Here is a 16,574-nt window from a genome sequence, read left to right on the forward strand (position 1 = left end):
GGGGTCCACCCTCTAGAAAACTCTGTCCAGCATATTGTCAGCTTTGTGAGGTCATCTCCACCCCTCTCAGACCCGCCATAACCATGCCAACGTCTAACGGAAACCCCCAGGCATGGTGTGACCTGTCTAACCACCCGGGGACAGATTGGCATCAAAACTAGGACTCTGTTTATTCCACAAATATCAAATGAGTGCAGAGTTTTGTTAGAAATGGCATGTTTACAGGTGAGAACAGGTCCCTTTGTCTGGGTGAACCATCTTTTCTCCGCTCTGCTAGGGCTGTAATTTCTGTTCTGCAGCCAGGAGACAGCCAAGGAGCTTGAACCGGAACAGAATAAAAGCCAGGAAGATTTGCATGTGTTTCGTGTTGGGTGTGCTCAGATCCAACTTTGCTGTGGCCTTGGCGGAGGAGGTAAAATGAGCAGCAGGGAAGTGGGGGAATTGGGGCCTCTGAGCTGGGTCGAAACTGCTAGAAGATGCAAATTGATAAATAAACACTAAAACAACGAGGCTCTGCTAATCCTCTGACAAAGGACAAATTGCTGATCTCACCTCACCGCCAGGAAGGCTGCCTCCTTTGAACAAAGGCAGCATTTATGGCTTATGTTTTATTTGTAAACTGGCAGCGCTGGCCAGTTAAATGGATTTACTCTCACCTGCCTCCGAGGGGGAGGATGGTGCCAACTAATCCTTTCTTTCTCTAAAAGTCTCAGGGAAACGGTCACCTGATCTGACCAGGAAAGGCCTTGGAGGATGTGCCAAATTTTAGCCACTTTACAGTAACTGCCAAGGTGCTTGTGGACAATAGGGCCAGTGTACGGAGGGGAAGGGCTGGGAGCCGCGAGCCTTTCCAGCTCAGGATTTGTGACGGCCCCGGGTTTCGCTGCCTCTCCGCAGCTCCCTCTTCCAGGGCTGGAGGCCTTCTCTGGGGAAAGGTGGTTGTCAGCGCTCCTCGGCACCAGTAGTTCTCTGACAAGGCATCTGTCGCCCGGTCCTTGCTATAAGACCCAGCTTGCCTCCCCGCGGGCTCTCTGCCCCGCCCCCCACTTCCTCCTGGAGGGCTGTCACCCCAGCTCAAGGTGTCAGCTCATTCGTTATTCCAGCCGACCCGCAGAGGACAGTCTGGCGCTGAGGTGACATCCACGTGGACAGTGTTGGCGCAAAGCTAATCGCCTGGGGGGGTCTCAGATAAGTCCCGGTCTCCAGGGGCCTCTGGCCTCCCTCGCCGTCTCCTGGGCTCTGCCTCCCGTCGGCCCATTTCCTCCGCGCAAACGGCGAGGTGTGCGGGCCAGGCTGAGTGCAGCTCCCCAAGGGAGGGAAGGGCTGTTTCTGGAGTCGCTGGCTGTCTTTAGACACACCCTGCTGTGATGTCACGCACAGGAGTTTGGCTCATGTGTGCACAGCCTGGGTCTCTTTAAGGTATTAGTATTGTGACACGTCTTCACACTCCCAGGACTGAGGAACAGGGAAATCATGTTGTGGAAATCGTTTCCAGAGATCGAACAAGGGGTGGTTCCAAACACGGACTCCGAGTTCACGGAGAATGAGTGGGGCTTCGCCGGGGCAGGGCCTTGGAGAGGGGGCCTGGGAGGAGGGACCCGCCGCTGCACCCCTTCCGCGTGAGCCTCAGGACACGGACGCTTGGTCCCCCGACCACGCGACCGATGCGGCAACACTTGCGACGACTTTTCTGTCTGCGCAGACTCGGTGCCTCCCGCGCAGCCCAGCCGGGCAGGGGCGGAGGGCGGGGCGAGTGCCGGCGCCGAGCTGATGGGAGGATTTCTTGGTGTGGGTCTGAGGCGCAGCTCACGGAGCCTGCTCGCCTTTGTGAGGGGCAGTCCCCTTGCTCTTGCTGACTTCGTGGAGCGTCTACACCTACTCTGAAGTATCCCCTCTAATGTCTTTCTTGACAATCATAGTAACACCCATTCTGTGTCCGAGACACCCTGAAACTGCTCTCGTCCAGGTCCTCCTTGATGTCTGTGTGGCCACATCCACTTTCAAGTCTCTCCTAGTGGCAGTATTTGGCAGGCTGGCCTCTGGCCCTTTGACCTCTCTCCTGGGCTTCCCCCCCGGCACTCTGCTGCCTCCTGCTCCTCCCAGGCGGAGCTGCCTTGGAGAGCAGTTTTCCTGAAGCCTTTTCATCCACTCTGGGCCCAAATAAGTTCCCTCTCGTCCACTCTCGTTGCACCCTGTTCTTTCCCTCCATAGGTCTTCAATTTGTACCAAGCTTATACTTACATAGGTTTACTGTCTGACTCCCCCTTCCAGACTAAGCTCCCTGATGAGACTGTGTCTGTGTTGTTTAGATGTTATACCAGTGCCTGGCACAGGGCTTGGCACACAGTAGGTGCTTTGTGAATCAGTGAACAGATGAATGAGTGCATGCTTACAATGTACTGAGTATGATGCTAAGCAGTTCTATACATTAGCTTATTTAATCCTCATGTAGATCTTATGAAGCAAGTATTATGGTCATTTTGCAGATGAGGAAACCAAGGCTTCGAGAAGTTAAGTGAATTGCTTAGGGTGGCAGCTGATGTCCGTGCTGAGATTAGAACCCAAATCTATCTGACTCCAGCCCTAGACTCTTTCATCTCTTACTACTACATGCTGGGGCAGGTGGGGTTGCCTTCCTCCAACATTGTTTTCATCACATCTGTTTCTTACCAAGAACCTTGGTGGTTCCTGATTACCCATTATATCTGTGCCTGACTCTGCCTAGCCCTCAGGGCTAGAAACTCATGTCTATTTACTCTTTAACACAGACTTTAAACTTCAGATAAGCAGATCAAGGACAGTTTCTATTTTCTTCTTGTTTCTTCTTGTTTGCTTAGGCAGCTAAACTTGCAGCTTCTAGATCAGTCTACATTCAAATTCTGGCTTCATCATACCTGTGATCCTCTCTCTTTTGTCTTAATTTGAATTTGAGAGGCTCTGTAAAAATGTAACATTTACTTCATCCTAGGCGAAAAATGTAGCTTAAGAATGTAATGCAAATTGTAGTTGAAATGCAGGTAGATAACTGGCATTTCTTTTTTTTTTTTTATTGAGACAGAGTCTCACTCTTTTGCCTGGGCTAGAGTGAGTGCCGTGGCGTCAGCCTAGCTCACAGCAACCTCACACTCCTGGGCTCAAGCGATCCTCCTGCCTCAGCCTCCCGAGTAGCTGGGACTACAGGCATGCGCCACCATGCCTGGCTAATTTTTTCTATATATTTTTAGTTGGCCGATTAATTTCTTTCTATTTTTGGTAGAGACGGGGTCTCGCTCTTGCTCAGGCTGGTCTCGAACTCCTGAGCTCAAACAATTCGCCTGCCTCGGCGTCCCAGAGTGCTAGGATTACACGTGTGAGCCACCACACCTGGCTGATAACTGGCATTTCTTAAAGTCCCCTCTCTTAATTCTCTTTTCCAGAGGCCGATTTTACTCTTTTCAAATGTTATATAATTATAGTTAGGTAGGATCACCAGGGAAATGCCAATCAAAACCAAAACAGATACCACTTTGCATTCATTAGATGACTATTATATATTAAAAAAACAAACAGAAAATAACAAGTGTTGGTGAGGATGTGAAAAATTGGAACACTTGTGCATTGCTGATGGGAATGTAAAATGGTGCAGCCACTGTGGAAAACAGTATTTTTTGATTCCTCAAAAAATTAAACATAGAATTACCCACATGATCCAGCAATATGAGTATATACCCAAAATAACTGAAAGCAGGGACCCAAAGAGATATTTATATATCCATGTCCGTAAGAAGCACTAATCACAATAGCCAAAAGATAAGAACAAGCCGGGCGTGGTGGCTCACGCTTGTGATCCTAGCACTCTGGGAGGCCGAGGCAGGAGGATTGCTTGAGCTCAGGAGTTAAAGACCAGCCTGAGCAAGAGTGAGACCCCATCTCTAAAATAATAATAATGAAAAAAAATTTAAAATATAAGAACAATGCAAGTGTCCCTCAACAGATGAATGGATATCATAAAATGTAATATATACGTGCAATGGAATATTACTCAGTCTTAAAAAGCAATGAAATTCTGATAGATGCTATACACGGATGAACCTCGAAAAAATTATGCTAAGTGAAATAGCCAGTCACAAAAGGACAAATATTGTATGATGCCACTATTATCAAGCAAATGGGCTCACTGCCCAACGTGAACAGATGCCAATAGTACGGCACTGGCTTTTGAGAAAATAAAGGCTTTACTGCAGTACTGGTTAGTAGGAGACAGGAGGCAGGCTCAAATCTGTCTTTTTGATTTAGGGTCTGGGGCAAGTTTATGGGATCAGAGGGCAAGGGAAAGGATTTAGGAAGGCTTGGCAGGGTCTGATTGGACGGCTTTGAATTTGACCATTTACAGTAAGGTATGTGGAGCTGGATTTCAGCCCTGGTTCTTCTGGGCCAACAGTGCCCTTGCTTCTGAAAGAGTTCCCGTTTTCAGGTTTTGGTCACATCCTGGTCTTCTTGGTTCCCAGGGGAACAATCGTTAGTTCTGGATGTTATTAGAGGTCAAAGCTTTTTCTATTGCACATGCCTGGGCTACATGACCTGAAGTTTTTGGCTCTGCTTTACCTACAAAGTAACTCGACATTTTGTATCAACAGAGTAGACCCAGTCTGGGCTGCTCCCATGGTTATATCACTTATATGAGATACCTAGAGTAGGCAAGTTCATAGAGACAGAAAGTAAAATAGAGGTTACCAGGGGCTGAGGGGAGGGGACACAGGCAGTTACTGTTCGATGGACAGAGAGTTTCAGTTAGAGATGATAAAAAAGTTCTAGAGACGGATGGTGGTGAAGGTCATACAATGTGAATGTACTTAATGCTACTGAATTGTACACTTAAAAGTGGCTAAAATGGCAAATTTTATGTTATGTATATTTTACCACAATAAAAAAGAATCAATACAAGAAATTACTGGCCGAGCATGGTGGCTCACGCCTGTAATCTTAGCACTCTGGGAGGCCGAGGCGGGTGGATCGCTCAAGGTCAGGAGTTCAAGACCAGCCTGAGCAAGAGCGAGACCCCGTCTCTACTAAAAATAGAAAGAAATTAATCGGAGAACTAAAAATATATAGAAAAAGTTAGCCGGGCATGGTGGTGCATGCCTGTAGTCCCAGCTACTCAGGAGGCTGAGGCAGAAGGATTGCTTGAGCCCAGGAGTTTGAGGTTGCTGTGAGCTAGGCTGACGCCACGGCACTCTAGCCAGGGCAACAGAGCCAGACTCTGTCTCAAAAAAAAAAAAAATAAAAAGAAATTACTACATGCCAGGCACTATTCTAAGTACTTTATTTATATTAACTCATTTAATTTTTAAAATGTTCTAGGCTAATAATAATTAGCCATAATAATTAGCATATTATTCCTGTGCATAAAATTAAATAGCTGGGTAATCTTAGGATAAATGCTATTCGGATATAATAATCTATAATGTAATATACTGCATTAATTTGACTTTCTAAGACTTCATTTAGAATTTTCTCGTCTCCAGCAGAGTGATCTTTCTAATATGTAAATGTGAGCAAATCATTTCAGGGTTCACATTTATGTTGTTTCCTGGATTTCATCTGTACCGCATAAACTGCAATCTACTCTTTTAACTGTATTTAACTTTTCTTTTACCAACTGTACTCTACGCTTAAACCATACTAATTTGCCCCTGGCTCTCTGAATATGTTATCTTCTTTCATACTAACATGATTTAGAAAAGGCTGTTTTCTTTGCCTGAAAAGCATCCTCTGTCCCCAAGACTTGCAAGAGTCTTGCTCATTCTTCGAGCCTCACCCAGAGCTCCCCACCTTCGTGTAGCCTTCCTTCTCCTCCCCAGTAGGGCTCCTCACCCTCTCTCTGTGCTCTTCCAACATCCTGTGGGCAGTACTTATCTGTACTCAAATTATTTGCTGCCAGGTCTTTCTTATCCACTAGTCCTATAGCTTCCAAACTGGGTCTTGAGTGTTCCAGGGGTTACGCAAGAGGATTCACTGGCAGGGTGGGGCGTGGGTGTGGATTTTATAAATTCTATTTATGTTGTGTATCTCTTCTTTTTCAATATATTTTATTTATGTATGTATGATGTGTATAAGTATTCTTATATAAATATAAACACATCTTATATGGATGTGTATATATAATAAATCGCTATTATTTATGATAGAATTTATGATTAATAACTAAATAAATTTACATGTAAGGGGGTATGTGCTCAATTTTTTTTTTCACCTGTGAGGCAAATAATAAAATATAGTTGGAGATCATTGCACTAGACAATGAGATTCTTGAAGCTGGGGTCCTGATTTACCCTTAATTTATATCCTTCATCACTATTACTGTAGCTGAGACAAGATATATTCTCAATACATATTTGAAAGGTGGAATGAAAGGGTCTGGAAAAAGTAGGCACTTGATACACTTCATTTTTGTGCTAGAATTTCTTTAATATAAGGATAATAAATAGTAAATTATATAGTGATCCAACTCAAGCGATGGTTTCTAAGGTTGATTTTTTTTTTTACAAGAATAAGAATCTCCAAAGGGAGAGGAAATGAACCATTGTGAATATGGGCTTCTCCATGCGGCGGGGTGTCCATTTTAGCATTGGGGGCAGGTTCCGCAGCAGGTAGCGGGTGCTCCCATGTCAGAGTGTGTGCCCAAGGTCTGCAGGTTTGTGCCACACCCCTGGTTCCTCTATGTCCTCCCCACCCTGACCTCACTGCTCACTTCCCCACTTTCCCATCCCTGCTTCTGCCTGAATGGTTGCCCTGACTAAATAGTAGGGTCGCCAGATAAGATACAGGATGCACAGCGAAATGTGAATTTCAGGTAAACAGTGAATAATATTTTAGTATAAGTATATCCCAAATATTACACGGGATATACTTATACTAAAAAGTTATTGCTTGTTATCTGAATTCGAATTTTATTTGATTTACTGTATTTTTATTTGCTAAATCTGGCAACCCTACTCAACAGCTTCAGGGGTGCTCTCTGAGATAGTTAATAATAGCTATCATTTGTTGAGTCTTCCTCTCTGTGCCGGGGATAGTCGCTATGCACTTTGTACACAATATCTCTTTTAAACCTATATTAATGGCCTGAGATGTTATCATCTCCATTTTTATAGCTAGGGAGGCTGGGGCTTAGGGGGGTTAAGCCATAGCCCAGGGTCACCCAGTGGGAACTGGTGGAACAATCATTTGAGCTCAGTGTGTCCACCTCCAAAACCTATTTCTTCTGGGGGTATAGATTTGAGTCCAACATCTAGGGCACTTTGGACCAGATAAAAATGCCTGAATAGAGATTGGACATCATGAAATATGGTGGGATTTTTTAGCACTGGACATAAAGTTTGGATCAATGTCTTCTGAAGCCTTTTCTGTTTAGGCTGAAAAACTCACTGATTATTGTTTAAGGAATACAGGCGTGTATTTTGGAATGGAAATTTTTTATTTATTTGCTTTCCCATAGGGAACTCTAGCTTAACAATCACAGGCGGAATGAGCTACCTGGAAGTGGTATCACATCACGAATTGTCTACAGTCTAGCATTATGAAGAACCAAGCCCTTAGTGTCTATGTAGGTTATTTTTCTCAAAGTCTGATCCTACTCATAAACCTTTCTGAGTATGAAGTAGATTCATGTCATTAACTACCAATTTTCAAGTGGAAAAACAATTTCAAGTGACTTCTTAAATAACATTTATAATTAAGTTCAGATATGTTTATATTAGACAATTACTTTTAGCATCTTGGAGTTAAGTTCTGCTACCTAAAATACCAATGAGAGTTCTTTAAGATCTTTATGCAGGGCCTCTTGCAGTAAGGGATATATTGCAATTTTTTGATAGTGATTCATCAACACTTGCAAGAAATACCCAACTGCTCAAACAGGATGCCACATATGCAGCTTGTATGACAATAGGAACTACTGTAGAATTATTGCAGAGGGTAGTGTGGGGGGATCTCCCGAAGCACTGCGTCCACAAGTGTTATAGCAGGTATTCCCTCGGAACACGGCGGGTGCATAGGCTGTGGGACTGGGCAGATCTGAGACCACATCCTGGCTCCACCACTTACCAGCAGTTTGAACTTGGATAGGACACCTGACCTCTCTCAGCCTCAGTTTCCTCACCAGCAAAAAGGGGATGACACAACCCCCACCTTCACTGGGCTGTGGTGAAGACTAAATGAGACCGAATGAGTGAAGACCCCAATACAGTGCCTAACACAAAGGGGTTACATCCGTTAAGATGCAGTCAGGCAGTAGTAAGCAGCAAAAAGCCCAACACACACCAGCTTAAATATCAAGGGAATCTATTGCTTCATGTCACTGAAAATCCAGAGGGCAGGCTTCAGGGTTGTTTTAATCTAGCTGACTACTGACATCACCAAGGGCCTTCGAGGTGCTGGCCGCATTCCAGACTGCTTCCCCTACCTTCCTGCAAGATGAGTAACCTTGCTGTGCAGGACTACCTGCTTCCTCATCAATGTCAGAGAGAGAGAGAGTGAGACTGTCTCTCCCTCCTCCTGGGCTTCCTTCCTAGTGAGCTCTACTTGGTCATGTGCTGTCCTCCCCTGAACCAGTGGCTGTGAAATACCAGGTGTTGATTGGCTTAGGTCTTGGATGAATCCTTGTGGCCAGGAGTATAAACTAATTGATCGTCTTGGACCAATCAAGGCTCACACCTTGATCCGAGGAGCAGGTAAATCCTTTCCAAACTTCATACCAAGAAGAGGGTAGGATTCATGTTACTGAGATGGCCACAGACCTGCTGTAGCAGGTACCCAATAAATATTGTTATTATTCTTATCAACAAGAAAATTCCACATTCTGGAGAATAAATTTCATTAGGGCTGATATTTAGTATTACCCCTGCTGTAATCTCTATGTTGGTGCCCCCCACCTCCCAATTCATAAGTTGGAAACTGATCCTCAATGTGATGGCATTAAGAGGTGGGGCCTTTGGGAAGTGATTAAGTCATGGGGGCTCCACCTTCATGACCAGGATTAGTGCATTTATAAAAGAGGTTGAAGGGAGCTCCCTGGCCCCTTCCGCTATGCGAGGACACAGCAAAAAGCTGCCATCTATATAATGTAGGAAGTGAGCCTTCACCAGACACTGAATCTGATGGTGTCTTGATCTTGGATTTCCCAGCCTCCAAAACTGTCAGCAATACATTTCTATTGTTTATAAATTGCCCGTCCTAAGGTATTTTAGTATAGCAGCCCAAATGAACTAAGACACCCCCTTTAAATAGTAACTATTGTCTTTTGGATTCTAAAAAATGTTCAGGCCTATCCCCTAGTCATAGATGCACATTCTTCAAGTGTTTCTTCAAATGAATTTTAAGTGACTTTTTAGGTCATAGCTGGCCTACATCCAAAGTTTTTTCTTCTACGAAGGTGGTGATAGTGATGGTATCCTCATTCATCTGAAGCTAGAGAAAGCTGGAAAAAATTTATAGGCTGTCGGCTATTTGAACCTGCCACCCAGCCTGCTATTGGGTCTTTTAGTACGTGGAGTTATACACTGTGGACTAGCCCCATGAAGTGAACCTGCTACACGCATTAGATGAGAAGCATATTTGGGGCTTTGAAAGAGGACAAACTTGAAGCAAAGCCACGTGCAGACATTTCAGCTGATGAATGAGGTGCAGATGGACAGGTGCTTCTAGTTATAGCTGAGCTCTGGGAACCAGGCAAGGAGGAGGAATAGAATCCAGGGCAACTTTTAAACATCTCAGTCTTGTAGCTCCCACCAGAAGGTGATAACACTGCCAGTGGGGATAAAAAGAAGTCTATTGGCTTTGGCTTCTGGATATCTTGCTCAGTGTCTGTGAAGGGCAGTGATCTCTTACATTTTTACAAGACTTTCAGGTCCTGTCCGTCACATACCTTTATCTAACAAGAGTTAGTGCCCAGCATCCCTCTGGGTATGCATGTGACACAGATCCTGGGTTACTTTGCTGTTGTCGCCTTTCACATCTCACAGGATGACACAACTTTGCCAACTTACTTGTTGGAGAATTTTAATAATAGCTGCTTTAAAGTCTCTGTCAGGTGCTTCCAACATCTGTGTCATCTCAGCACGCAAGTGGAGATTTTCCTAGTTCTTCATGTGGTAAGGAATTTTGTATTCTGATCATTTTGAATACTATGAGTCTCTAGGTCTTGTTTAAATTTCTATGGAAAATATTGCTTTTTTTTTTTTTTTAAATTTCAGTGGGAAATAGACCCAGTTGTGTTCAGGCTGCAAGTTCTGACAGGCTTCTGTGGGCTGTGGTTTCGGTCTCAGTTCTACTTTCAAAGTCTTCGCGATGCTATTCAGGTGTGACCTGCATGTGCACCACCCGGTGGCCAGTCTGGGAGCTGGGTGAGTTCATCCCACGGGTTATAGTTTAGTCTCAAAGCTTTCAGCATGCTGCTTAGGGTCAGATTCATGACTGTGCCACTGGGAGTGAGCCCAGGGATTCATAAACAATTTTGTCGGGTCATCTTCATAAACACCTTTCTCTTTATAATGTCCCTAGTACTTTCTGGTCTCCAGAGTCTCCTTGTCAGTCGTCCAGCCAGCAGAAAAACAAAAGAGAAAACAAGGGATTTCCCTCACTCTCTTTAAGCATTAGGACACCTCTTTCCTTAAGCCAGAACCAGAAAGTTTCTCTTGGATCTCTCTCTGTTCATGTAGGTGCTCACTTCCAGGTTTCATGCTTATATCTAGACTGGACAACACTGAAGCTAAAAATATACTAAACTCAGGCCAGGTGTGGTGATTCATGCCTGCAATCCCAGCACTTTGGGAGGCCAAGGAGGGACGATTGCTTCAGGCAGGAGGGTCCCTTGAGCTCAGCAGTTCGAGGTTGCAGTGAGCTGCGATGACACCACTGCACTCCTTACCCCATCTCCCATCCTCCAAACCCACTCTTCCCATTGGATGTCTCATTTTATTTCATATCGTCACCATCCACCAGGCTCCCAAGTAAGACACCTCAGAGTTGGCCTGAACTCAGCTCCTGAATCTTTTGCATGCATGCTTCTCTCCACCCTGTCACTGCTAACTCAGAAATGTCTTCAGATGTGGCCGTCATCTCTGTTCCTTTCAATCAAACCTGTCTTGCATAGCAGTGCCACTGGTTTCCCGCTCGCTGGTCTGTCTTGCCAAACACTCTCACTGCTGCCAGGGGGATCTTCCTAAAAGAATTTCATCATGTCACTCCCCTTGTAAAGCCTCCCTGGCATCTCCTGGCCCCCAGTATAGAGGCTAAACTAAACACTGCCATACCCAGCCTGGACTTCTCCTAACTCCTCTCTCATCACCTGGGCATCTCTGCTTCATGCATCCCATAGAGATACAGACATTTCTGAAGTACTCCTGGCCCTGTCACACCTTCTCATTGTTGCTCCTACCGCAATGCTTGCCCCATACTTTGATGCCTGGTCATCACCTTCTCAATCTTTAGGAACCAGCAGAGGCCACGTGTGGTGGCTCACATCTGTAGTCCCAGCACCTTGAGAGGCCCAAGGCGGGAGGATCACTTGAGGCCAGGAGTTTCAGACCAGCCTGGGCAACATAGCAAGACCCTGTCTCTAAAAAAAAAGGTAATTTTTTTTAAAAGAACCAATGGAAATGTTAACATTCACCAATGCCTCCAAGCTGATGTCATTGCTGGAGCGTGTGTGTTTCTTCAGCATTGGCCATAAGTGTATTATCGTGGTCACAAAACTCCACTAAAATTATCTGTTTGTGTGACTGTCTTTCCCACTAGACTGGGAGCACCTTGAGGGTGGAACTTGTTAGTATTTGTCTTTCTGATTTAGAGTAGACCCTCAATGGATTTTCAAACAAATAAATGACTGTGTAGCAGATGGAGGCTGAGGGAGCGGCTTTGTGAGATTAGAAAAGTAAAAAGAAAGAGGAGGAAATGTAGGTATTAAAAAACTGCAAGAATGTTCGCAAAATGGAAGGAGATCGCCCAAGTTTCTAAGCTAAAACAAAGCAGTCGTTTCTGGTTGAGGTCAAGGTATTGATACTATTTTGAAACCAGCCTGGACGTTTTCTTATCTGAAGGAAAAGGAGACGCCAGGGAAATACAATGAGCTTGTAAAACAGGTATAAGCCAAAACTCTAGGGAACTGAGGAAACGCCTCTGACCTGGGAAACAGCATCTCTTGCCAAACTTGAATTCAATTCCCAGCTTACCGCTTGCTGCTGGGGGAACTTGGGCAAGTTAATTTACCTCTTTGAGTCTCGATTTTCTCATCCGTATAATGGACACAATATTTCCTACCACACAGGATTGTGTTGAGGATTGAATGAGTTAATTCACATTTCTGGCATGTAGTTAAGGGACCAATAAATAGTAAGTGTTATTTGTATTTTCTCGTGATTTAGGGAATGAGCTGGCAGAAGTAGATGAAAAGAGGCATGTGTATATGTCAGTTGGGATTTTTTTTTTTTAATTGTCTCCAGCTCCTTAGAGGAGAGAGCCTTTGGATTCCCAAGTCCTGAAGTCCAGTGATGGACTGACAGGCCAGCCTTCCTCCTCTGGCGTTTGGCCACAGTTCTGGGTCGAGTGAGACCACTCAGAGAGCCACGGAGCTGGCAAGGAGCCAGCGTCATTCCGCCACGCAGGGAAGTGCTTCATTTCTCATCCAAGTGTTCTCGACTCCTAAAATGATAGGGCAATTTTTTAACATGCTGTACCTGGACAGGCCCTATTTGCCAAGGACATTCTAAAAATTCTAATACCGTTGGCATTAAAAAAAACAAAAGCCCAACTCCTGCTGATTCTAAAGATCTCTGGAAGTGCTACTTTCTAAATTTATGTCAACAGAAATAGCCAGATCTTGAGACGTCTATTCAAGATATATGAGGGCACAGGGGTACCTGCTTGTCGTCCCAGCTACTTGGCAGGCTGAAGCAGGAGGATCACTTGAGCCCGCGAGTTTGTGGCCAGCCTAGGCAACACAGAGAGATCTCTGTCTCCAAAAAAGAAAAAAAACCCAAAAAGGTACAGAAAACATTCAGTCACAAAAATCACTACTGTATAATTTTGGAATACAGATTGATTATATTATTATTTTCGTTCCTTCTGCTACTTGTATTTTTTTATTAATAGCGTCCACTGTTCACTACTTGTGGTTATTATGTTCTGTGATAACTGTCAAAGATGCTGAGTAGCTAAATAAAACAAGCAAAGCAATCAGTGTCCCTGAAGACAGTATCATTGTATCTGTCTGTAATCTCTCTCTTACTGGGCACGTGAAAGGTGCCTCCTCTTGTCAGCACTGTGTATGGAAAACAACTCAGTGTCAATAGGAGAGGGAAGAAGGGTGGAAGGAAAGAAAGAAAATCAACATTGACTGAAACCCTACCATATGCAAGGCATTTTCTACATCTTCTTATTTAATCCCTGAAAAAATTCAATGAGAAAAGTTCATTACTCCCATTCTTCTAGGTGAGTAAGTGGAGACTCAGATAGATTAAATGACTCAGATAGTCATTTAATCTATCTGAGTCCCTGAGATTCCAACAAGCTACAAAGCTGAGATTTGCATCTAAACCACCCCACCCTAAAACCAACATTCAGTCCAGTCCCAGGCAGCAACAGTGTCGAGCGGAGGCGCGCAGCTACTTCATTTCACATTCTTCTCATTTCCGCCTCTCCAGCCCTCCCCTAGCCCCATCTTCCCCGCCCCTTTCCCCCTTCTACAAGCTTCTCCGTGACTGTCCACTGTGTGGTGATTCTCCAACTACCAGGCAGCAGTATGTCCTTAGGAATTCACGAAGGACTGACTTGGTAATACATTTTGCCAACGCCACTTGCACGTACATGGAAGTGTGTGTGTGCACGGAGGGGCTGAAGGGAGGCACACGAATATATCAAATGAACAAGGCAGTCACGAGTTGCAGCTCCATGCCAGGGACGTTTTTAGGCAGCCAGACACGCAGATAGTCAAGGCACGGATTAGCTGGATGTGACTATGCAGTAATTTAAAGCTCTCAGCTTCTACGGCCAGTCCGCGTGGTGAAGCATTCCTCCAGCGTATGGCGAGCCGTAGTAGAAAGCTTGCAGCCAGAGGTGCGGGTCCCCATCAGACGTGCATAGAACATGTGGTTGGTAGTAGAGCGCGCACTCGACTCTCCAATCCGCTGGACTCGGCCGATTTTCTCTCCCTTTCCCAGGACCGGCTCATGACAAGCCTCTCTGCACTGAAGAAAACTAAAATCTCAACCCATGGGGCTCTGAGAATTGTAACTATTTGATAGAATTTTTGACAAATTAAACAGTAGCAAAGTGCCTTAGATGGGAAACAAGGAGGCTGGATTCTCATCCCCCCAAGTTGCCTTGGACAAGCTACACTGTCCCTCTCAAGAGCAAGAAATAGATATTGTTTTATTTGTTGTTGCTTTTTGTTTCTAAAAAAATTTTTATTTTTCAAAAATTTTATTGTTTAAAGTTTTTTTCAATTTTAATTTTCGTTTTTTTGGAAATGGATATCTTCTGAAGAATCACCACCAGTTCTGAAATGCATCGATTCTAATCATGGGGATTAAAAAGAGAAAAGCTCCTTGGGCTAGGGTTTTGAATTCCAGGCTCTTCCCCAACTTTGGCTACCGATGTTTGATCTCCCCAAGGAGACAGAGGCCACCAAGCAAACCCTCTGACTTCTTCATCTCTCCTCAAGCCTTTTTAGCCCTTCTCCCATCTTTCTTTGAAATCTCCGACGAATGTCCTCCATCCTCTTGAAAGTTGGTCCAGCTCAACCCACCCAGGGACATTGTTTAAATGTACATTCTGATGCAGGTGACCTGGAGTGGGGCTGGAGATGCCGCGTTCATAATAAGCTCCCGGGCAGTGTTAATGCTGCAGGTCCAGGAACCACACTGGGACTGGTGTGTTAGTCAGCTAGGGCTACCACGACGGAATACCACAGACTGGGTGGCTTAAACAACAAAATCTTATTTTCTCGCAGTTATAAAGCCTGGAAGTCCAAGATCAAGATGTTGGTAGTGTTGGTTTCTGGTGAGGGCTTGTCTCATGTGGCCTTTCCTCTGTGCACAGGCATCCCTGGTGTCTCTGTCTTTTCTTATAAGGACAGTAGTTCTAAGAGGTTCGGGCCCCACCCTTATGGCCTTAAGCCCTATCTCCACATATAGCCATTGTAGCATGATAGCAATCTCAGATAATACATAAACTAATGCAAGTGGCTGTGTTCCAATAAAACTTTATTTATAAAAACAAGCTGTGAGCTGGATTTGGCCTATGGGCCACAGTTTGCCAACCCTAGTTTATAGAATCACTTGATAGTGAGCTTCCTCAGGAAAGGTTCTTACTCCTTTCGGCAGCTTCAGGACCTCGTGCATACAAGGCGTTTAATAGAGGCTTAATGAAAAAAATGAATGTATTAGATGAGGTCATTGAGATGTGGCTGCCCATAGTCTGCAAAGTGCAGATCCTCAGTTACCAAGTAGCTGTCTTTTATTGTCTTTTCAGTTTCCGGTTCAGACAGTGAAATAAGAATGTGTCATGATTTTTCTTTTTTTTTTGAGACAGAGTCTTACTGTGTTGCCCGGGCTAGAGTGCCATGGCGTCATCCTAGCTCACAGCAACCTCAAACTCCTGGGCTCAAGCGATCCTCCCGCCTCAGCCTCCCGAGTAGCTGGGACTACAGGCACGCACCACCATGCCCGGCTAATTTTTTCTATATATTTTTAGTTGTCCAATTAATTTCTTTCTATTTTTAGTAGAGATGGGGTCTCGCTCTTGCTCAGGCTGGTTTCGAACTCCTGAGCTCAAACAATCCGCCCACCTCGGCCTCCCAGAGAGCTAGGATTACAGGCGTGAGCCACCGCGCCCGGCCCTGTGTCATGATTTTTCTATGAATGAACTCTCTGGCACCTGCTTGCTAACCTCTGGTGCCCTATTCTTCAGGCCAGAGATGTATAGATAGAATTGTATAAGAAAATTTAGAGTATGATATGGAAATGTGTAATAAGAATATTATGGCCTGAAAATGAAAAAATAACAGTGCAAGTATAGCTAAAGCATGCATTCTTAAATTTATTGTGAAATATCTTACACATATAAAATGCATAACACTATATATTAATACATGGTATAAAAATTGGCATGTGCCTATAGTACCAGCTACTCCGGAGACTGATGTGGGAGGATAGCTTGAGTGCAGGAGTTCATGGTCAGCCTAGGCAACATAACAAGACCCTGTATCAAAAAATAAAAAGTTAATATGATGACTACCAATGCAAGTGATTTTATATGTTAAAAATGATTTCAAATAAAATGTATTTCATTTTATATATAACACATACTTATTTTAGAAAACAGAATTTTAAAAATCTGTTTAGTCCCACATGCCAGGGATCAGTGTAAAGGCTGTGAAAATTAAAAAGTTTGAAGTGAGATTTGGAAGCCCCGTATGTTGGCCTGATTGGATAGGAGGATGGTGGCGTGAGGTCGTTGAGGCAGGAAGTTCAGGGATTATATCACCTGGGCTCATCTCCTTGGGATCAGCTGCTACCGGCTGGGTCATGCCCGTTACT

This window comes from Propithecus coquereli, unplaced genomic scaffold (genome assembly GCF_000956105.1).
Source record: "Propithecus coquereli isolate 6110/MARCELLA unplaced genomic scaffold, Pcoq_1.0 Scaffold38, whole genome shotgun sequence".
In the NCBI taxonomy this organism is placed as follows: domain Eukaryota; kingdom Metazoa; phylum Chordata; class Mammalia; order Primates; family Indriidae; genus Propithecus; species Propithecus coquereli.